This window comes from Amblyomma americanum, chromosome 11 (assembly GCF_052857255.1).
Source record: "Amblyomma americanum isolate KBUSLIRL-KWMA chromosome 11, ASM5285725v1, whole genome shotgun sequence".
NCBI classification, from domain to species: Eukaryota; Metazoa; Arthropoda; class Arachnida; order Ixodida; family Ixodidae; genus Amblyomma; species Amblyomma americanum.
Genome location: NC_135507.1, coordinates 121,445,426 through 121,468,797, shown reverse-complemented (window position 1 = coordinate 121,468,797; position 23,372 = coordinate 121,445,426).

The following is a 23,372-nucleotide window of genomic DNA, read 5'->3' as shown; positions in this document are numbered from 1 at the left end:
GCAGGGATTCTAGGCTTATGTAGGCAGCCGAGCACGCTGTTATGTGAGCGTAGGCAGAGACGAGGATGCGCATTAGGATGCAATGGTGTCACGATTACCAAAGAGCAATGGCAATCTGCGTCGCTGATGGCCAGCCGTTGCGTCGATCGAAGGCCCCAGGAAACTTGTAGCTCTAACGATATACAGGATCACATTGCGCCCTGCTCGCTGGGTGCACTGCTGCCGGACTGAAAAGCGGAGGAGGAATTCTAGGCTTAATTAGGCTGCCGGACACGCTGTAACATCAGCGTATGGAGGGACGGTGATGCGCGTTAGGATGCAATGGTGTCACGATGACCAAAGGGCACAAGCAGTCTGCGACGCTGATGGCCAGCCGTTGGGTTGACCCAAGGCCCAAGGAAACATGCAGCTGTAACGATACACAGGATTACTTAGTCGCCCTGCCCGCTGGGTGCACTGCTGCTGGACTGAAGAGCGAAGCAGGGATTCTAGGCTTATGTAGGCAGGTGGGCACGCTGTTCCGTCACCGTAGGCAGAGACGAGGATGCGCATTAGGATGCAATGTTGTCACTGTGACCAAAGGGAACAAGCTGTCTGCGTCGTTGATGGCCAGCAGTTGCGTTGATCCAAGGCCCCATGAAATGTGTAGCTGTAACGATATACAGGATCACATAGTCGCCCTGCTCTCTGGGTGCACTGCTGCCGGACTGAAGAGCGAAGCAGGGATTCTAGGCTTATGTAGGCAGCCTGGGACGCTGTTCAGTCAGCGGAGGCACAGACGAGGGTGCGCATATGGATGCAATGGTGTCATGATGACCAAAGAGCACAGGCAGTCTGCATCGTTGATGGCCAGCCGTTGCGTTGATCCAAGGCCCCAGTAAACGTGCAGCTGTAACGATATACAGGATCACTTAGTCGCCCTGCTCGCTGGGTGCACTGCTGCTGGACTGAAGAGCGAAGCAGAGATTCTAGGCTTATGTCGGCATCCGGGCGCGCTGTTCCGTCAGCGTAGGCAGAGACGAGGATGCGCATTAGGATGCAATGGTGTCACGATGACCAAAGAGCTCAGGCAGTCTGCGTCGTTGATGGCCAGCCGTTCCGTTGATCCAAAGCCCCATGAAATGTGTAGCTGTAACGATATACAGGATCGCATAGTCGCAATGCTCTCTGGGTGCACTTCTGCCGGACTGAAGAGCGAAGCAGGTATTCTAAGCTTACGTAGGCAGCCGGGCACGCTGTTCAGTCAGAGTAGGCAGTGACGAGGATGCGCATTATGATGCAATGAAGTCATGATGACCAAAGAGCACAGGCATTATGCGTCGTTGATGGCCAGCCGTTGCGTTGATACAAGGCACAGGAAACGTGTAGCTGTAACGATATACAGGATCCCATAGTCGCCCTGCTCGCTGGGTGCACTGCTGCCGGAATGAAGAGCGAAGCAGGGATTCTAGGCTTATGTAGGCAGCCGGGCACGCTGTTCCGTCAGCGTAGGCAGTGACGAGGATGCGCATTATGATGCAAAGGTGTCATGATGACCAAAGAGACCAGGCAATATGCGTCGTTGATGGCCAGCCGTTGCGTTGAACCAAGGCCCCAGGAAATGTGTAGCTGTAACTATATACAGGATCACATAGTCGCCCTGCTGTATGGGTGCACTGCTGCCGGACTGAAGAGCGAAGCAGGGATTCTGGGCTTATGTAGGCAGCCGGGCACGGTGTTCCGTCAGCGTAGGCAGAGACGAGGATTCGCATTAGGATGCAATGGTGGGCACAGGCAGTCTGCGTCGTTGATGGCCATCCGTTGCTTTGATCTAAGGCCCCAGGAAACGTGCAGCTGTAACGATATACAGGATCACTTAGTAGCAATGCCCGCTGGGTGCACTGCTGCCGGACTGAAGAGCGAAGCAGGGATTCTAGTCTTATGTAGGCAGCCGGGCACGCTGTTCCGTCAGTGTAGGGAGAGACGAGGATGCACATTAGGATGCTCTGGCGTCACGATGACCAAAGGGCACAGGCAGTCTGCGCCGTTGATGACCAGCCGTTCCGTTGATCCAATGCCCCAGGAAACATGTAGCTGTAACGATATACAGGATCACGTAGTAGCCATTCTCGCAGTGTGCATTGCTGCTGGACTGAAAAGCGAAGCAAGAATTCTGGGCTTATGTAGGCAGCCGGGCACGCTGTTCCGTCAGCGTAGGCAGAGACGAGGATGCGCATTAAGACGCAATGTTGTCACGGTGGCCAAAGGGAACAAGCTGTCGGCGTCGTTGATGGCCAGCCGTTGCGTTGATCCAAGGCCCCATGAAATGTGTAGCTGTAACGATATACAGGATCACATTGTCGCCCTGCTCTCTGGGTGCACTGCTGCCGGACTGAAGAGCGATGCAGGGATTCTAGGCTTATGTAGGCAGCCTGGCACGCTGTTCAGTCAGCGGAGGCAGAGACGAGGGTGCGCATTAGGATGCAATGGTGTCATGATGACCAAAGGGCACAGGCAGTCTGCGTCGTTGATGGCCAGCCGTTGCGTTGATCCAAGGCCCCAGGAAACGTGCAGCTGTAACGATATACGGGATCCCATAGTCGTCCTCCTCGCTGGGTGCACTGCTGCCGGACTAAAGAGCGAAGCAGGGATTCTAGGCTTATGTAAGCATTCGGGAAGCGTAGGCAGAGACGAGGATGCGCATTAGGATGCAAAGGTGTCATGATGACCAAAGAGCACAGGCAGTCTGCGTCGTTGATGACCAGCCGTTGCGTTGATCCAGGCCCCAGGAAACGTGCAGCTGTAACGATATACAGGATCACTTAGTCGCCCTGCTCGCTGGGTGCACTGCTGCCGGACAGAAAAGCGAAGCAGGAATTCTAGGCTTATTTAGGCAGCCGGGCACGCTGATCCGTCAGCGTAAGCAGAGACGAGGATGCGCATTAGGATGCAATGGTGTCACGATGACCAAAGAGCGCAGGCAGTCGGCGCCTTTGATGGCCAGCCGTTGCATTGATCCAAGGCCCCAGGAAACGTGCAGCTGTAACGATATACAGGATCACTTAGTCGCCCTGCTCGCTGGGTGCACTGCTGCCGGACTGAAGAGCGAAGCAGGGATTCTATGCATATGTAGGCAGCCGGGCACGCTGTTCCGTCAGCGTAGCCAGAGACGAGGATGCGCATTAGGATGCAATGGTGTCACGATGAACAAAGAGCACAGGCAGTCTGCGTCGTTGATAGCCAGCCGTTGCGTTGATCCAAGGCCCCAGGAAACGTGTTTCTGTAACGATTTACAGGATCCCATAGTCGTCCTGCTCGCTGGGTGCACTGCTGCCGGACTAAAGAGCGAAGCAGGGATTCTAGGCTTATGTAGGCAGCCGGGCACACTCTTCCGTCAGCCTAGGCAGAGACGAGGATGCGCATTAGGATGCAATGGTGTCACGATGGCCAAAGAGCACAGGCATTCTGGGTCGTTGATGGCCAGCCGTTGCGTTGATCCAATGCCCCAGGAAATGTGTAGCTGCAACGATATACCGGATCACATAGTCGCCCTGCTCGCTGGGTGCACTGCTGCCGGACTGAAGAGCGAAGCAGGGATTCTAGGCTTATGTCGGCATCCGGGCACGCTGTTCCGTCAGCGTAGGCAGAGACGAGGATGCGCATTAGGACGCAATGTTGTCACGGTGACCAAAGGGAACAAGCTGTCGGCGTCGTTGATGGCCAGCCGTTGCGTTGATCCAAGGCCCCATGAAATGTGTAGCTGTAACGATATACAGGATCACATTGTCGCCCTGCTGTCTGGGTGCACTGCTGCCGGACTGAAGAGCGAAGCAGGGATTCTAGGCTTATGTAGGCAGCCTGGCACGCTGTTCAGTCAGCGGAGGCAGAGACGAGGGTGCGCATTAGGATGCAATGGTGTCATGATGACCAAAGGGCACAGGCAGTCTGCGTCGTTGATGGCCAGCCGTTGCCTTGATCCAAGGCCCCAGGAAACGTGTAGCTCTAACGATATACATGATCACTTAGTCTTCCTTCTTGCTGGGTGCACTGCTGCCGGACTAAAGAGCGAAGCAGGGATTCTAGGCTTATGTAGGCATTCGGGAAGCGTAGGCAGAGACGAGGATGCGCATTAGGATGCAAAGGTGTCATGATGACCAAAGAGCACAGGCAGTCTGCGTCGTTGATGACCAGCCGCTGCGTTGATCCAAGCCCCAGGAAACGTGCAGCTGTAACGATATACAGGATCACTTAGTCCCCTGCTCGCTGGGTGCACTGCTGCCGGACTGAAGAGCGAAGCAGAGATTCTAGGCTTATGTCGGCATCCGGGCGCGCTGTTCCGTCAGCGTAGGCAGAGACGAGGATGCGCATTAGGATGCAATGGTGTCACGATGACCAAAGAGCTCAGGCAGTCTGCGTCGTTGATGGCCAGCCGTTCCGTTGATCCAAAGCCCCATGAAATGTGTAGCTGTAACGATATACAGGATCGCATAGTCGCAATGCTCTCTGGGTGCACTTCTGCCGGACTGAAGAGCGAAGCAGGGATTCTAGGCTTATGTAGGCAGCCGGGCACGCTGTTCCGTCAGCGTAGGCAGAGACGAGGATGCGCATTAGGATGCAATGGTGTCACGTTGACCAAAGAGCACAGGCATTCTGCGTCGTTGATTGCCAGCCGTTCCGTTTATCCAAGGCCCAGGAAACGTGTAGCTGTAACGATATACAGGATCCCATAGTCGCCCTGCTCGCTGGGTGCACTGCTGCCGGAATGAAGAGCGAAGCAGGGATTCTAGGCTCATGTAGGCAGCCGGGCACGCTGTTCCGTCAGCGTAGGCAGTGACGAGGATGCGCATTATGATGCAATGGTGTCATGATGACCAAAGAGCACCGGCAATATGCGTCGTTGATGGCCAGCCGTTGCGTTGAACCAAGGCCCCAGGAAATGTGTAGCTGTAACGATATACAGGATCACATAGTCGCCCTGCTGTCTGGGTGCACTGCTGCCGGACTGAAGAGCGAAGCAGGGATTCTGGGCTTATGTAGGCAGCCGGGCACGGTGCTCCGTCAGCGTAGGCAGAGACGAGGATTCGCATTAGGATGCAATGTTGGGCTCAGGCAGTGTGCGTCGTTGATGGCCAGCCGCTGCGTTGATCTAAGGCCCCAGGAAACGTGCAGCTGTAACGATATACAGGATCACATAGTCGCCGTGCTCTCTGGGTGCACTGCTGCTGGACTGAAGAGCGAAGCATTGATTCTAGGCTTATGTCGGCATCCGGGCATGCTGCATGCTGTCCGTCAGCGTAGGCAGAGACGAGGATGCGCATTAGGATGCAATGGCGTCACGATGACCAAAAGGCACAGGCAGTCTGCTTCATTCATGGCCAGCCGTTGCTTTGATCCAAGGCCCCAGGAAACGTGTAGCTGTAACGATATACATGATCACTTAGTCGCCCTGCTCGCTGGGTGCACTGCTGTCGGACTGAAAAGCGAAGCAGGAATTCTAGGCTTATGTAGGCAGCCGGGCACGCTGTTGCGTCAGCGTAGGAAGAGACGAAGAAGCACGTTAGGATGCAATAGTGTCACGATGACCAAAGGGCCAGGCATTCTGTGTCGTTGATGGCCAGCCGTTGCGTTGATCCAAGGCCACAGGAAACGTGTGGCTGTAACGATATACAGGATCACATAGTCGCCCTGCTCGCTGGGTGCACTGCTGCCGGACAGAAGAGCGAAGCCGGGATTCTAAGCTTATGTCGGCATCCGGGCACGCTGTTCCGTCAGCGTAGGCAGAGACGAGAATGCGCATTAGGATGCAATGTTGTCACGGTGACCAAAGGGAACAAGCTCTCTGCGTCGTTGATGGCCAGCCGTTGCGATGATCCAAGGCCCCAGGAAACGTTTAGGTGTAACGATATACAGGATCCCAAAGTCGTCCTCCTCGCTGGATCACTGCTGTCGGACTAAAGAGCGAAGCAGGGATTCTAGGCTTATGTAGGCATTCGGGCAGCGTAGGCAGAGACGAGGATGCGCATTAGAATGCAATGGTGTCACGATGACCAAAGAGCGCAGTCAGTCTGCGCATTTGATGGCCAGCCGTTGCATTGATCCAAGGCCCCAGGAAGCGTGCAGCTGTAACGATATACAGGATCACTTAGTCGCCCTGCTCACTCGGTGCACTGCTGCCGGACTGAAAAGCGAAGCAGGAATTCTAGGCTTATGTAGGCTGCCGGGCACGCTGTTCCGTCAGCCTAGGGAGAGACGAAGATGTGCGTTAGGATGCAATGGTGTCACGATGATCATAGGGCACAAGCAGTCAACGTCGTTGATGGCCAGCCGTTCCGTTGATCCAAGGCACCATGAAAAGTGTAGCTGTAACGATATACAAGATCACATAGTCGCCTTGCTCTCTGGGTGCACTGCTGCCGGACTGAAGAGCGAAGCAGGGATTCTAGGCTTATGTGTGCATCCGGGCGCGCTGTTCCGTCAGCGTAGGCACAGACGAGGATGCGCATTAGGATGCAATGGTGTCACGATGTCCAAAGAGCTCAGGCAGTCTGCGTCGTTGATGGCCAGCCGTTCCGTTGATCCATGGCCCCATGAAATATGTAGCTGTAACGATATACAGGATCACATCGTCGCAATGCTCTCTGGGTGCACTGCTGCCGGACTGAAGAGCGAAGCAGGGATTCTAGGCTTATGTAGGCAGCCGAGCACGCTGTTATGTGAGCGTAGGCAGAGACGAGGATGCGCATTAGGATGCAATGGTGTCACGATTACCAAAGAGCAATGGCAATCTGCGTCGCTGATGGCCAGCCGTTGCGTCGATCGAAGGCCCCAGGAAACTTGTAGCTCTAACGATATACAGGATCACATTGCGCCCTGCTCGCTGGGTGCACTGCTGCCGGACTGAAAAGCGGAGGAGGAATTCTAGGCTTAATTAGGCTGCCGGACACGCTGTAACATCAGCGTATGGAGGGACGGTGATGCGCGTTAGGATGCAATGGTGTCACGATGACCAAAGGGCACAGGCAGTCTGTGTCGTTGATGGCCAGCGGTTGCGTTGATCCAAGGCCCCAGGAATCGTTTAGCCGTAACGATATACAGGATCTCATAGTCGTCCTTCTTGCTGGGTGCACTGCTGCCGGACTAAAGAGCGAAGCAGGGATTCTAGGCTTATGTAGGCATTCGGGAAGCGTAGGCAGAGACGAGGATGCGCATTAGGATGCAAAGGTGTCATGATGACCAAAGAGCACAGGCAGTCTGCGTCGTTTATGACCAGCCGTTGCGTTGATCCAAGCCCCAGGAAACGTGCAGCTGTAACGATATACAGGATCACTTAGTCGCCCTGCTCGCTGGGTGCACTGCTGCCGGACAGAAAAGCGAAGCAGGAATTCTAGGCTTATGTAGGCAGCCGGGCACGCTGATCCGTTAGCGTAAGCAGAGACGAGGATGCGCATTAGGATGCAATGGTGTCACGATGACCAAAGAGCGCAGGCAGTCGGCGACTTTGATGGCCAGCCGTTGCAATAATCCAAGGCCCCAGGAAACGTGCAGCTGTAACGATATACAGGATCACTTAGTCGCCCTGCTCGCTGGGTGCACTGCTGCCGGACTGAAGAGCGAAGCAGGGATTCTAGGCATATGTAGGCAGCCGGGCACGCTGTTCCGTCAGCGTAGGCAGAGACGAGGATGCGCATTAGGATGCAATGGTGTCACGATGAACAAAGAGCACAGGCAGTCTGCGTCGTTGATGGCCAGCCGTTGCGTTGATCCAAGGCCCCAGGAAACGTGTTTCTGTAACGATTTACAGGATCCCATAGTCGTCCTGCTCGCTGGGTGCACTGCTGCCGGACTGAAGAGCGAAGCAGGGATTCTAGGCTTATGTAGGCAGCCGGGCACGCTGTTCCGTCAGCTTAGGCAGTGACGAGGATGCGCATTATGATGCAATGGTGTCATGATGACCAAAGAGACCAGGCAATATGCGTCGTTGATGGCCAGCCGTTGCGTTGATCGAAGGCCCCAGGAAATGTGTAGCTGTAACGATATACCGGATCACATAGTCGCCCTGCTCGCTGGGTGCACTGCTGCCGGACTGAAGAGCGAAGCAGGGATTCTGGGCTTATGTCGGCATCCGGGCACGCTATACCATCAGCGTAGGCAGAGACGAGGATGCGCATTAGGATGCAATGGTGTCTCGATGATGAAAGAGCACAGGCAGTCTGCGTCGTTGATGGCCAGCCGTTCCCTTGATCCAAGGCCCCATGAAAAGTGTAGCTGTAACAACATACAAGATCACATAGACGCCTTGCTCTCTGGGTGCACTGCTGCCGGACTGAAGAGCGAAGCAGGGATTCTAGGCTTATGTCGGCATCCGGGCGCGCTGTTCCGTCAGCGTTGGCAGAGACGAGAATGCGCATTAGGATGCAATGGTGTCACGATGACCAAAGAGCACAGGCATTATGCGTCGTTAATGGCGAGCCGTTGCGTTGATACAAGGCCCAGGAAACGTGTAGCTGTAACGATATACAGGATCCCATAGTCGCCCTGCTCGCTGGGTGAACTGCTGCCGGAATGAAGAGCGAAGCAGGGATTCTAGGCTTATGTAGGCAGCCGGGCACGCTGTTCCGTCAGCGTAGGCAGTGACGAGGATGCGCATTATGATGCAATGGTGTCATGATGACCAAAGAGACCAGGCAATATCCGTCGTTGATGGCCAGCCGTTGCGTTGATCCAAGGCCCCAGGAAATGTGTAGCTGTAACGATATACAGGATCACATAGTCGCCCTGCTGTCTGGGTGCGCTGCTGCCGGACTGAAGAGCGAAGCAGGGATTCTGGGCTTATGTAGGCAGCCGGGCACGGTGTTCCGTCAGCGTAGGCAGAGACGAGGATTCGCATTAGGATGCAATGGTGGGCACAGGCAGTCTGCGTCGATGATGGCCAGCCGTTGCGTTGATCTAAGGCCCCAGGAAACGTGCAGCTGTAACGATATACAGGATCACTTAGTCGCAATGCCCGCTGGGTGCACTGCTGCCGGACTGAAGAGCGAAGCAGGGATACTAGTCTTATGTAGGCAGCCGGGCACGCTGTTCCGTCAGTGTAGGGAGAGACGAGGATGCACATTAGGATGCTCTGGCGTCACGATGACCAAAGGGCACAAGCGGTCTGTGTCGTTGATGGCCAGCCGTTGCGATGATTCTAGGCCCCAGGAAATGTGTAGCTGTTACGATATACATGATCACATAGTCGCCCTGCTCTCTGGGTGCACTGCTGCCGGACTGAAGAGCGAAGCATTGATTCTAGGCTTATGTCGGCATCCCGGCATGCTGTTCCGTCAGCGTAGGCAGAGACGAGGATGCGCATTAGGATGCAATGGCGTCACGATGACCAAAGGGCACAGGCAGTCTGCTTCATTCATGGCCAGCCGTTGCGTTGATCCAAGGCCCCAGGAAACGTGTAGCTGTATCGATATACATGATCACATAGTCGCTCTGCTCGCTGGGTGCACTGCTGCCGGACAGAAGAGCGAAGCTGGTATTCTAAGCTTATGTCGGCATCCGGGCACGCTGTTCCGTCAGCGTAGGCAGAAACGAGGATGCGCATTAGGACGCAGTGTTGTCACGGTGACCAAAGGGAACAAGCTGTCGGCGTCGTTGATGGCCAGCCGTTGCGTTGATCCAAGGCCCCATGAAATGTGTAGCTGTAACGATATACAGGATCACATTGTCGCACTGCTCTCTGGGTGCACTGCTGCCGGACTGAAGAGCGAAGCAGGGATTCTAGGCTTATGTAGGCAGCCTGGCACGCTGTTCAGTCAGCGGAGGCAGAGACGAGGGTGCGCATTAGGATGCAATGGTGTCATGATGACCAAAGGGCACAGGCAGTCTGCGTCGTTGATGGCCAGGCGTTGCGTTGATCCAAGGCCCCAGGAAACGTGCAGCTGTAACGATATACGGGATCCCATAATCGTCCTCCTCGCTGGCTGCACTGCTGCCGGACTAAAGAGCGAAGCAAGGATTCTAGGATTATGTAGGCATCCGGGCAGCGTAGGCAGAGACGAGGGTGCGCATTAGGATGCAATGGTGTCATGATGACCAAGGAGCACAGGCAGTCTGTGTCGTTGATGGCCAGCGGTTGCGTTGATCCAAGGCCCCAGGAATCGTTTAGCTGTAACGATATACAGGATCTCATAGTCGTCCTTCTTGCTGGGTGCACTGCTGCCGGACTAAAGAGCGAAGCAGAGATTCTAGGCTTATGTAGGCATTCGGGAAGCGTAGGCAGAGACGAGGATGCGCATTAGGATGCAAAGGTGTCACGATGACCAAAGAGCGCAGGAAGTCGGCGCCTTTGATGGCCAGCCGTTGCAATGATCCAAGGCCCCAGGAAACGTGCAGCTGTAACGATATACAGGATCACTTAGTCGCCCTGCTCGCTGGGTGCACTGCTGCCGGACTGAAGAGCGAAGCAGGGATTCTAGGCATATGTAGGCAGCCGGGCACGCTGTTCCTTCAGCGTAGGCAGAGACGAGGATGCGCATTAGGATGCAATGGTGTCACGATGACCAAAAGCACAGGCATTCTGCGTCGTTGATGGCCAGCCGTGGCGGTGATCCAATGCCCCAGGAAATGTGTAGCTGCAACAATATACCGGATCACATAGTCGCCCTACTCTCTGGGTGCACTTCTACCGGACTGAAGAGCGAAGCAGGGATTCTAGGCTTATGTCGGCATCCGGGCGGGCTGTTCCGTCAGCGTAGGCAGAGACGAGGATGCGCATTAGGATGCAATGGTGTCACGATGACCAAAGAGCTCAGGCAGTCTGCGTCGTTGATGGCCAGCCGTTGCGTTGATCCAAGGCCCCAGGAATCGTGTTTCTGTAACGATTTACAGGATCCCATAGTCGTCCTGCTCGCTGGGTGCACTGCTGCCGGACTAAAGAGCGAAGCAGGGATTCTAGGCTTATGTAGGCAGCCGGGCACACTCTTCCGTCAGCCTAGGCAGAGACGAGGATGCGCATTAGGATGCAATGGTGTCACGATGGCCAAAGAGCACAGGCATTCTGGGTCGTTGATGGCCAGCCGTTGCGTTGATCCAATGCCCCAGGAAATGTGTAGCTGCAACGATATACCGGATCACATAGTCGCCCTGCTCGCTGGGTGCACTGCTGCCGGACTGAAGAGCGAAGCAGGGATTCTAGGCTTATGTCGGCATCCGGGCACGCTATACCATCAGCGTAGGCAGAGACGAGGATGCGCATTAGGATGCAATGGTGTCACGATGATGAAAGAGCACAGGCAGTCTGATCGTTGATGGCCAGCCGTTCCGTTGATCCAAGGCCCCATGAAAAGTGTAGCTGTAACGATATACAAGATCACATAGACGCCTTGCTCTCTGGGTGCACTGCTGCCGCACTGAAGAGCGAAGCAGGGATTCTAGGCTTATGTAGGCAGCCGGGCACGCTGTTCCGTCAGCGTAGGGAGAGACGAAGATGCGCGTCAGGATGTAGTGGTGTCACGATGACTAAAGGGCACAAGCAGTCTGCGTCGTTAATGGCCAGCCGTTGGGATGATTCTAGGCCCCAGGAAACGTGTAGCTGTTACGATATGCAGGATCACATAGTCGCCCTGCTCTCTGGGCGCAGTCCTGCCGGACTGAAGAGCGAAGCAGGGATTCTAGGCTTATGTAGGCAGCCGGGCACGCTGTTCCGTCAGCGTAGGCAGTGACGAGGATGCGCATTATGATGCAATGGTGTCATGATGACCAAAGAGACCATGCAATATGCGTCGTTGATGGCCAGCCGTAGCGTTGATCCAAGGCCCCAGGAAATGTGTAGCTGTTACGATATACCGGATCACAATGTCGCTCTGCTCGCTGGGTGCACTTCTGCCGGACAGAAGAGCGAAGCCGGGATTCTAAGCTTATGTCGGCATCCGGGGACGCTGTTCCGTCAGCGTAGGCAGAGACGAGGATGCGCATTAGGACGAAATGTTGTCACGGTGACCAAAGGGAACAAGCTGTCGGCGTCGTTGATGGCCAGCCGTTGCGTTGATCCAAGGCCCCATGAAATGTGTAGCTGTAACGATATACAGGATCATATTGTCGCCCTGCTCTCTGGGTGCACTGCTGCCGGACTGAAGAGCGAAGCAGGGATTCTAGGCTTATGTAGGCAGCCTGGCACGCTGTTCAGTCAGCGGAAGCAGAGACGAGGGTGCGCATTAGGATGCAATGGTGTCATGTTGACCAAAGGGCACAGGCAGTCTGCGTCGTTGATGGCCAGCCGTTGCGTTGATCCAAGGCCCCAGGAAACGTGCAGCTGTAACGATATACGGGATACCATAGTCGTCCTCCTCGCTGGGTGCACTGCTGCCGGACTAAAGAGCGAAGCAAGGATTCTAGGATTATGTAGGCATCCGGGCAGCGTAGGCAGAGACGAGGGTGCGCATTAGGATGCAATGGTGTCATGATGACCAATGAGCACAGGCAGTCCGTGTCGTTGATGGCCAGCGGTTGCGTTGATCCAAGGCCCCAGGAATCGTTTAGCCGTAACGATATACAGGATTTCATAGTCGTCCTTCTTGCTGGGTGCACTGCTGCCGGACTAAAGAGCGAAGCAGGGATTCTAGGCTTATGTAGGCATTCGGGAAGCGTAGGCAGAGACGAGGATGCGCATTAGGATGCAAAGGTGTCATGATGACCAAAGAGCACAGGCAGTCTGCGTCGTTTATGACCAGCCGTTGCGTTGATCCAAGCCCCAGGAAACGTGCAGCTGTAACGATATACAGGATCACTTAGTCGCCCTGCTCGCTGGGTGCACTGCTGCCGGACAGAAAAGCGAAGCAGGAATTCTAGGCTTATGTAGGCAGCCGGGCACGCTGATCCGTTAGCGTAAGCAGAGACGAGGATGCGCATTAGGATGCAATGGTGTCACGATGACCAAAGAGCGCAGGCAGTCGGCGACTTTGATGGCCAGCCGTTGCAATAATCCAAGGCCCCAGGAAACGTGCAGCTGTAACGATATACAGGATCACTTAGTCGCCCTGCTCGCTGGGTGCACTGCTGCCGGACTGAAGAGCGAAGCAGGGATTCTAGGCATATGTAGGCAGCCGGGCACGCTGTTCCGTCAGCGTAGGCAGAGACGAGGATGCGCATTAGGATGCAATGGTGTCACGATGAACAAAGAGCACAGGCAGTCTGCGTCGTTGATGGCCAGCCATTGCGTTGATCCAAGGCCCCAGGAAACGTGTTTCTGTAACGATTTACAGGATCCCATAGTCGTCCTGCTCGCTGGGTGCACTGCTGCCGGACTGAAGAGCGAAGCAGGGATTCTAGGCTTATGTAGGCAGCCGGACACGCTGTTCCGTCAGCGTAGGCAGTGACGAGGATGCGCATTATGATGCAATGGTGTCATGGTGACCAAAGAGACCAGGCAATATGCGTCGTTGATGGCCAGCCGTTGCGTTGATCCAAGGCGCCAGGAAATGTGTAGCTGTAACGATATACCGGATCACATAGTCGCCCTGCTCGCTGGGTGCACTGCTGCCGGACTGAAGAGCGAAGCAGGGATTCTGGGCTTATGTCGGCATCCGGGCACGCTATACCATCAGCGTAGGCAGAGACGAGGATGCGCATTAGGATGCAATGGTGTCTCGATGATGAAAGAGCACAGGCAGTCTGCGTCGTTGATGGCCAGCCGTTCCCTTGATCCAAGGCCCCATGAAAAGTGTAGCTGTAACAATATACAAGATCACATAGACGCCTTGCTCTCTGGGTGCACTGCTGCCGGACTGAAGAGCGAAGCAGGGATTCTAGGCTTATGTCGGCATCCGGGCGCGCTGTTCCGTCAGCGTTGGCAGAGACGAGGATGCGCATTAGGATGCAATGGTGTCACGATGACCAAAGAGCACAGGCATTATGCGTCGTTAATGGCGAGCCGTTGCGTTGATACAAGGCCCAGGAAACGTGTAGCTGTAACGATATACAGGATCCCATAGTCGCCCTGCTCGCTGGGTGAACTGCTGCCGGAATGAAGAGCGAAGCAGGGATTCTAGGCTTATGTAGGCAGCCGGGCACGCTGTTCCGTCAGCGTAGGCAGTGACGAGGATGCGCATTATGATGCAATGGTGTCATGATGACCAAAGAGACCAGGCAATATCCGTCGTTGATGGCCAGCCGTTGCGTTGATCCAAGGCCCCAGGAAATGTGTAGCTGTAACGATATACAGGATCACATAGTCGCCCTGCTGTCTGGGTGCGCTGCTGCCGGACTGAAGAGCGAAGCAGGGATTCTGGGCTTATGTAGGCAGCCGGGCACGGTGTTCCGTCAGCGTAGGCAGAGACGAGGATTCGCATTAGGATGCAATGGTGGGCACAGGCAGTCTGCGTCGATGATGGCCAGCCGTTGCGTTGATCTAAGGCCCCAGGAAACGTGCAGCTGTAACGATATACCGGATCACATAGTCGCCCTGCTCGCTGGGTGCACTGCTGCCGGACTGAAGAGCGAGGCAGGGATTCTAGGCTTATGTCGGCATCCGGGCACGCTATACCATCAGCGTAGGCAGAGACGAGGATGCGCATTAGGATGCAATGGTGTCACGATGATGAAAGAGCACAGGCAGTCTGATCGTTGATGGCCAGCCGTTCCGTTGATCCAAGGCCCCATGAAAAGTGTAGCTGTAACGATATACAAGATCACATAGACGCCTTGCTCTCTGGGTGCACTGCTGCCGCACTGAAGAGCGAAGCAGGGATTCTAGGCTTATGTAGGCAGCCGGGCACGCTGTTCCGTCAGCGTAGGGAGAGACGAAGATGCGCGTCAGGATGTAGTGGTGTCACGATGACTAAAGGGCACAAGCAGTCTGCGTCGTTAATGGCCAGCCGTTGGGATGATTCTAGGCCCCAGGAAACGTGTAGCTGTTACGATATGCAGGATCACATAGTCGCCCTGCTCTCTGGGCGCAGTGCTGCCGGACTGAAGAGCGAAGCAGGGATTCTAGGCTTATGTAGGCAGCCGGGCACGCTGTTCCGTCAGCGTAGGCAGTGACGAGGATGCGCATTAGGATGCAAAAGTGTCATGATGACCAAAGAGCACAGGCAGTCTGCGTCGTTTATGACCAGCCGTTGCGTTGATCCAAGCCCCAGGAAACGTGCAGCTGTAACGATATACAGGATCACTTAGTCGCCCTGCTCGCTGGGTGCACTGCTGCCGGACAGAAAAGCGAAGCAGGAATTCTAGGCTTATGTAGGCAGCCGGGCACGCTGATCCGTTAGCGTAAGCAGAGACGAGGATGCGCATTAGGATGCAATGGTGTCACGATGACCAAAGAGCGCAGGCAGTCGGCGACTTTGATGGCCAGCCGTTGCAATAATCCAAGGCCCCAGGAAACGTGCAGCTGTAACGATATACAGGATCACTTAGTCGCCCTGCTCGCTGGGTGCACTGCTGCCGGACTGAAGAGCGAAGCAGGGATTCTAGGCATATGTAGGCAGCCGGGCACGCTGTTCCGTCAGCGTAGGCAGAGACGAGGATGCGCATTAGGATGCAATGGTGTCACGATGAACAAAGAGCACAGGCAGTCTGCGTCGTTGATGGCCAGCCATTGCGTTGATCCAAGGCCCCAGGAAACGTGTTTCTGTAACGATTTACAGGATCCCATAGTCGTCCTGCTCGCTGGGTGCACTGCTGCCGGACTGAAGAGCGAAGCAGGGATTCTAGGCTTATGTAGGCAGCCGGGCACGCTGTTCCGTCAGCGTAGGCAGTGACGAGGATGCGCATTATGATGCAATGGTGTCATGGTGACCAAAGAGACCAGGCAATATGCGTCGTTGATGGCCAGCCGTTGCGTTGATCCAAGGCGCCAGGAAATGTGTAGCTGTAACGATATACCGGATCACATAGTCGCCCTGCTCGCTGGGTGCATTGCTGCCGGACTGAAGAGCGAAGCAGGGATTCTGGGCTTATGTCGGCATCCGGGCACGCTATACCATCAGCGTAGGCAGAGACGAGGATGCGCATTAGGATGCAATGGTGTCTCGATGATGAAAGAGCACAGGCAGTCTGCGTCGTTGATGGCCAGCCGTTCCCTTGATCCAAGGCCCCATGAAAAGTGTAGCTGTAACAATATACAAGATCACATAGACGCCTTGCTCTCTGGGTGCACTGCTGCCGGACTGAAGAGCGAAGCAGGGATTCTAGGCTTATGTCGGCATCCGGGCGCGCTGTTCCGTCAGCGTTGGCAGAGACGAGGATGCGCATTAGGATGCAATGGTGTCACGATGACCAAAGAGCACAGGCATTATGCGTCGTTAATGGCGAGCCGTTGCGTTGATACAAGGCCCAGGAAACGTGTAGCTGTAACGATATACAGGATCCCATAGTCGCCCTGCTCGCTGGGTGAACTGCTGCCGGAATGAAGAGCGAAGCAGGGATTCTAGGCTTATGTAGGCAGCCGGGCACGCTGTTCCGTCAGCGTAGGCAGTGACGAGGATGCGCATTATGATGCAATGGTGTCATGATGACCAAAGAGACCAGGCAATATCCGTCGTTGATGGCCAGCCGTTGCGTTGATCCAAGGCCCCAGGAAATGTGTAGCTGTAACGATATACAGGATCACATAGTCGCCCTGCTGTCTGGGTGCGCTGCTGCCGGACTGAAGAGCGAAGCAGGGATTCTGGGCTTATGTAGGCAGCCGGGCACGGTGTTCCGTCAGCGTAGGCAGAGACGAGGATTCGCATTAGGATGCAATGGTGGGCACAGGCAGTCTGCGTCGATGATGGCCAGCCGTTGCGTTGATCTAAGGCCCCAGGAAACGTGCAGCTGTAACGATATACAGGATCACTTAGTCGCAATGCCCGCTGGGTGCACTGCTGCCGGACTGAAGAGCGAAGCAGGGATACTAGTCTTATGTAGGCAGCCGGGCACGCTGTTCCGTCAGTGTAGGGAGAGACGAGGATGCACATTAGGATGCAATGGTGTCACGATGACCAAAAGCACAGGCATTCTGCGTCGTTGATGGCCAGCCGTGGCGGTGATCCAATGCCCCAGGAAATGTGTAGCTGCAACAATATACCGGATCACATAGTCGCCCTACTCTCTGGGTGCACTTCTACCGGACTGAAGAGCGAAGCAGGGATTCTAGGCTTATGTCGGCATCCGGGCGGGCTGTTCCGTCAGCGTAGGCAGAGACGAGGATGCGCATTAGGATGCAATGGTGTCACGATGACCAAAGAGCTCAGGCAGTCTGCGTCGTTGATGGCCAGCCGTTCCGTTGGTCCAAGGCCCAGGAAACGTGTAGCTGTAACGATATACAGGATCCCATGGTCGCCCTGCTCGCTGGGTGCACTGCTGCCGGAATGAAGAGCGAAGCAGGGATTCTAGGCTTATGTAGCCAGCCGGGCACGGTGTTCCGTCAGCGTAGGCAGAGACGAGGATTCGCATTAGGATGCAATGTTGGGCTCAGCCAGTGTGCGTCGATGATGGCCAGCCGTTGCGTGGATCTAAGGCCCCAGGAAACGTGCAGCTGTAACGATATACAGGATCACTTAGTCGCAATGCCCGCTGGGTGCACTGCTGCCGGACTGAAGAGCGAAGCAGGGATTCTAGTCTTATGTAGGCAGCCGGGCACGCTGTTCCCTCAGTGTAGGGACAGACGAAGATGCGCGTTAGGATGCAGTGGTGTCACGATGACCAAAGGGCACAAGCAGTCTGCGTCGTTGATGGCCAGCCGTTGCGATGATTCTAGGCCCCAGGAAATGTGTAGCTGTTACGATATACAGGATCACATAGTCGCCCTGCTCTCTGGGTGCACTACTGCCGGAATGAAGAGCGAAGCATTGATTCTAGGCTTATGTCGGCATCCGGGCATGCTGTACCGTCAGCGTAGGCAGAGACGAGGATGCGCATTAGGATGCAATGGCGTCACGATGACCAAAGGGCACAGGCAGTCTGCTTCATTCATGGCCAGCCGTTGCTTTGATCCAAGGCCCCAGGAAACGTGTAGCTGTAACGATATACAGCATCACATAGTCGCCCTGCTCGCTGAGTGCACTGCTGCCGGACTGAAGGGCGAAGCAGGGATTCTAGGCTTATGTAGGCATCTGGGCACGCTGTTCAGTTAGCGTAGGCAGAGACGAGGATGCGCAGTAGGATGCAATGGCGTCACGATGACCAAAGGGCACAGGCAGTCTGCGCCGTTGATGGCCAGCTGTTGCGTTGATCCATGGCCCCAGGAAACGTGTAGCTGTAACGATATACATGATCACATAGTCGCTCTGCTCGCTGGGTGCACTGCTGCCGGACTGAAGAGCGAAGCAGGGATTCTAGGCTTATGTAGGCAGCCTGGCACGCTGTTCAGTCAGCGGAGGCAGAGACGAGTGTGCGCATTAGGATGCAATGGTGTCATGATGACCAAAGGGCACAGGCAGTCTGCGTCGTTGATGGCCAGGCGTTGCGTTGATCCAAGGCCCCAGGAAACGTGCAGCTGTAACGATATACGGGATCCCATAATCGTCCTCCTCGCTGGGTGCACTGCTGCCGGACTAAAGAGCGAAGCAAGGATTCTAGGATTATGTAGGCATCCGGGCAGCGTAGGCAGAGACGAGGGTGCGCATTAGGATGCAATGGTGTCATGATGACCAAGGAGCACAGGCAGTCTGTGTCGTTGATGGCCAGCGGTTGCGTTGATCCAAGGCCCCAGGAATCGTTTAGCTGTAACGATATACAGGATCTCATAGTCGTCCTTCTTGCTGGGTGCACTGCTGCCGGACTAAAGAGCGAAGCAGGGATTCTAGGCTTATGTAGGCATTCGGGAAGCGTAGGCAGAGACGAGGATGCGCATTAGGATGCAAAGGTGTCACGATGACCAAAGAGCGCAGGAAGTCGGCGCCTTTGATGGCCAGCCGTTGCAATAATCCAAGGCCCCAGGAAACGTGCAGCTGTAACGATATACAGGATCACTTAGTCGCCCTGCTCGCTGTGTGCACTGCTGCCGGACTGAAGAGCGAAGCAGGAATTCTAGGCATATGTAGGCAGCCGGGCACGCTGTTCCGTCAGCGTAGGCAGAGACGAGGATGCGCATTAGGATGCAATGGTGTCACGATGACCAAAGAGCACAGGCATTCTGCGTCGTTGATGGCCAGCCGTGGCGGTGATCCAATGCCCCAGGAAATAATAATAGAGATTTATTCATCACAACGATGAAAAGGGCCGAGGAAAAAAGCCAGCAAGGCTTGACGAGCCCTCGGCCCCTACATATACAAAGGCATCAGCGGAACAAAGAACACATATTGTGCAACAGTATCACAATAACAAAATTTGTACTACAAACTTTTGATGCAAACACTGAATAAAAAGGAAAAATGAAAAGATTATAAAAGCAGACTAATTTTTGAAACACAGGAAATGTTTACAAAGGTCACGGATCGGCGTACTAATTATGTCAATATTTTTATGATGTAACGTGTTTAGGTGTTTAGGCAACTGGAAGGCAATCATTTGTAATCCGTAGTTTGTTCTTGGAGTTTTAGTCTGCCACGGGGAGTGTTGTCTAGTGTTATACAGCTTCTCGCTCGGCGTTAGGGAGGCCAGTCTCCCCAAATAATCAGTATGACGAAGTAGCTCCTTCTTATATCTCGAAAGCAGTTGAAAACTATAGATGTCAAAAATTTTCATAATACATGCATCTTCAAAGTACTGGTTTGTATGCTGGTTGAAACTAAGCTGGAATATGCACCTTATCGCTTTCTTTTGAACTAGATAAATTTTGTCTAGATTATTCAGAGTGGTCATGCCCCAGACAAGGTGACAATAATTTAAATGGGACAAAAACAACGATTTGTATATGAGCTCCTTAATCCTCGAAGGAAGCATTGTTTTCAGGCGATATAGGTGTCCTACTACTCGAGCGAGTTTAGGCAAGATAGTATCTACATGATGGTCCCATGACATTGTTTCGTGAAAGACGACTCCAAGTGTTTAAATTTTTCTACTATCTCAATCTCTTCTGAATTAAGTAGTAGCTTTTTATTTGTATGCAGAAGTTTATTCCTTGGTCGGAAGATAACAGCCTTGCTTTTATTCACATTTATTTTTAACCCATTTAGTTCTGTCCAGGTGTTTAGTTGGCATAAAATATTGTTTCCTTTGTCTATCAGGGAATCGCAGTCATTCGTTGAGAGGAAAATACTTGTGTCGTCTGCATAAATAAAAAACGATGCTTGGTCGGTGATGTTTACTATGTCGTTAATAAATAAGTTGAAGAGCAAAGGCCCCAATATGCTACCCTGCAGCACTCCACATTTTATATTCTTTAAAGAAGACTCAATACCATTATTGGTTGTATATTGTGCACGATTAGAAAGATAAGAGTTTAAAAGTTGCAGAGGAAGACCTCTAATTCCATACATTTCAAGCTTTCTAATCAGCAGTTCGTGATTTAGAGAATCAAATGCTTTTTTGATATCTACGAAGGTAGCTAGCACGATATGTTTCTTTTCAAAACTGTTTAGGATATATTCTTTCTCGTGAAGAAGCGCAAGCTCAGTGGATTTATTCTTCCGAAATCCAAACTGCCATCCTGTTATAATATCATTTTTTTCTATGAATTTTTGCAGTCGAGAGAAGATAAGCTTTTCTAAGCCTTTAGAAAAGACAGGGAGCAAAGAAATAGGTCTGTAATTTCCAAGGGAGTTCTTGTCACCTTTCTTGTAAATAACTACTACTTTAGCCACCTGCATTTTATTTGGAAATATGCCCTTTAAAAAACATAAGTTGAATAAATAACTTAGTGGCGATGATAATATGTCTATAACAAACTTAATTGGCTTGACCTGGATATCGTCCGCATCACAGGCCGAACTATTAGAAAGTTCCAAAAATGCCGACACAACCTCAGCCTCAGAAACAGAATGAAGGAACAAGCTATTTTCTAAGCGATCATTAATGTAGGGGTAGTCAGTATTGTCACAAGGCATGCTTGTGACATCTGTGAAAAAGCTGTTAAAAGCGTTCGACATAGCGGCACCCGTGAGGACATTATCGCCACATGTTATGGTTTCAATAGCGCCTTCCTTTCTCGAGGGCTTCAACAGCGAATTAAGTTTTTTCCATAGCAGGTCTGAATTATTACTACATCCTTCAAAATGTTCACAGAAATATCGATCTCTAGCAAGCCTAATATCTTTGTTTAGCTTATTTCGATAGGCTTTAAATGTTGAAAACACTGACAGGATCTCTACATTTGATAAAGTTATTGTATATTTTGTGTTTTTCCTTTATTCGCTTTAATAAATCACGTGTAATTCATGGTTTTCTTATACGTGTCGATTGCCTTTTGGTTACATATGGAAAATGCTTTGCGTACACTTTTTTCACAGTATCAATAAACAATTCATAGGCGACGTTGCAGTCTTCCATAGAATACAGCTCAGAGAAATCTGCGTTGCTAATATCATCGCGGAACATTTCTAAGCTTTTTTCAGAGACGAACTGGGTAGCGTGACATGACTTTGTTTTTTTATGGCGGTTAGTCTTTTCAACACCCATAAATATACCAAGGTGGTCACTAATGTCACATAGCAGTACTTCTGATTCAACACATGAGGTGTCATAATTTGTAATAAAGAGATCAAGTAAAGTTTCAGTAGAACAAGTAACACGAGTTGGTTTAGAAATGACATTTTCACAGTTATTCCTCTTAACCACAACATTGAAACATCGCGTATGAATATTGTCACACATCATGTCTAAATTCAGGTCACCACCAAGTATTATCTTTAACTTTTTTTCATTTATAAAGGCAAGAAAGTGGTCAATGAAATTAATGAAGTTCGAAATGTTTCCGTCTGGTGGTCGGTAGATTACAGAGAGAACCATGTCGCCGGTAATTACAGTCAATATCTCATAGTCATCACTGCAAACACAATATTGATCAAGCGTGTCAGATTTCAGTTCGTTGCTTACAAGCAAAGACACGCCGCCGCCACGACGACTGCTGCGGTTAAGAAAAAAGCTCTTATAGTGGGGCAGAATGAACGTCTCGTCATCAGACAACCAAGTTTCGGTGAACATGATAACATCATTGCTGAAATGAAATGAAGATAACAATAGCTCTATTTCCGAAAGTTTATTATTTAGCGACCGCGTATTTATATGAAAACATTTAAATAATGAATGGTACTTGTAATGGTAATGTGTAGTGTGGAATGGTAATGTAGTGGAATGGTAATGTGTAGCTGTAACAATATACCGGATCACATAGTCGCCCTACTCTCTGGGTGCACTTCTACCGGACTGAAGAGCGAAGCAGGGATTCTAGGCTTATGTCGGCATCCGGGCGGGCTGTTCCGTCAGCGTAGGCAGAGACGAGGATGCGCATTAGGATGCAATGGTGTCACGATGACCAAAGAGCTCAGGCAGTCTGCGTCGTTGATGGCCAGCCGTTCCGTTGGTCCAAGGCCCAGGAAACGTGTAGCTGTAACGATATACAGGATCCCATGGTCGCCCTGCTCGCTGGGTGCACTGCTGCCGGAATGAAGAGCGAAGCAGGGATTCTAGGCTTATGTAGCCAGCCGGGCACGGTGTTCCGTCAGCGTAGGCAGAGACGAGGATTCGCATTAGGATGCAATGTTGGGCTCAGGCAGTGTGCGTCGATGATGGCCAGCCGTTGCGTTGATCTAAGGCCCCAGGAAACGTGCAGCTGTAACGATATACAGGATCACTTAGTCGCAATGCCCGCTGGGTGCACTGCTGCCGGACTGAAGAGCGAAGCAGGCATTCTAGTCTTATGTAGGCAGCCGGGAACGCTGTTCCCTCAGTGTAGGGAGAGACGAAGATGCGCGTTAGGATGCAGTGGTGTCACGATGACCAAAGGGCACAAGCAGTCTGCGTCGTTGATGGCCAGCCGTTGCGATGATTCTAGGCCCCAGGAAATGTGTAACTGTTACGATATACAGGATCACATAGTCGCCCTGCTCTCTGGGTGCACTACTGCCGGAATGAAGAGCGAAGCATTGATTCTAGGCTTATGTCGGCATCCGGGCATGCTGTACCGTCAGCGTAGGCAGAGACGAGGATGCGCATTAGGATGCAATGGCGTCACGATGACCAAAGGGCACAGGCAGTCTGCTTCATTCATGGCCAGCCGTTGCTTTGATCCAAGGCCCCAGGAAACGTGTAGCTGTAACTATATACAGGATCACATAGTCGCTCTGCTCGCTGGGTGCACTGCTGCCGGACAGAAGAGCGAAGCAGGAATTCTGGGCTTATGTAGGCTGCCGGGCACGCTGTTCCGTCAGCCTAGGAAGAGACGAAGATGTGCGTTAGGATGCAATGGTGTCACGATGACCAAAGGGCACAAGCAGTCTGCATCGTTGATGGCCATCCGTTGCGTTGATCCAAGGCCCCAGGAAACG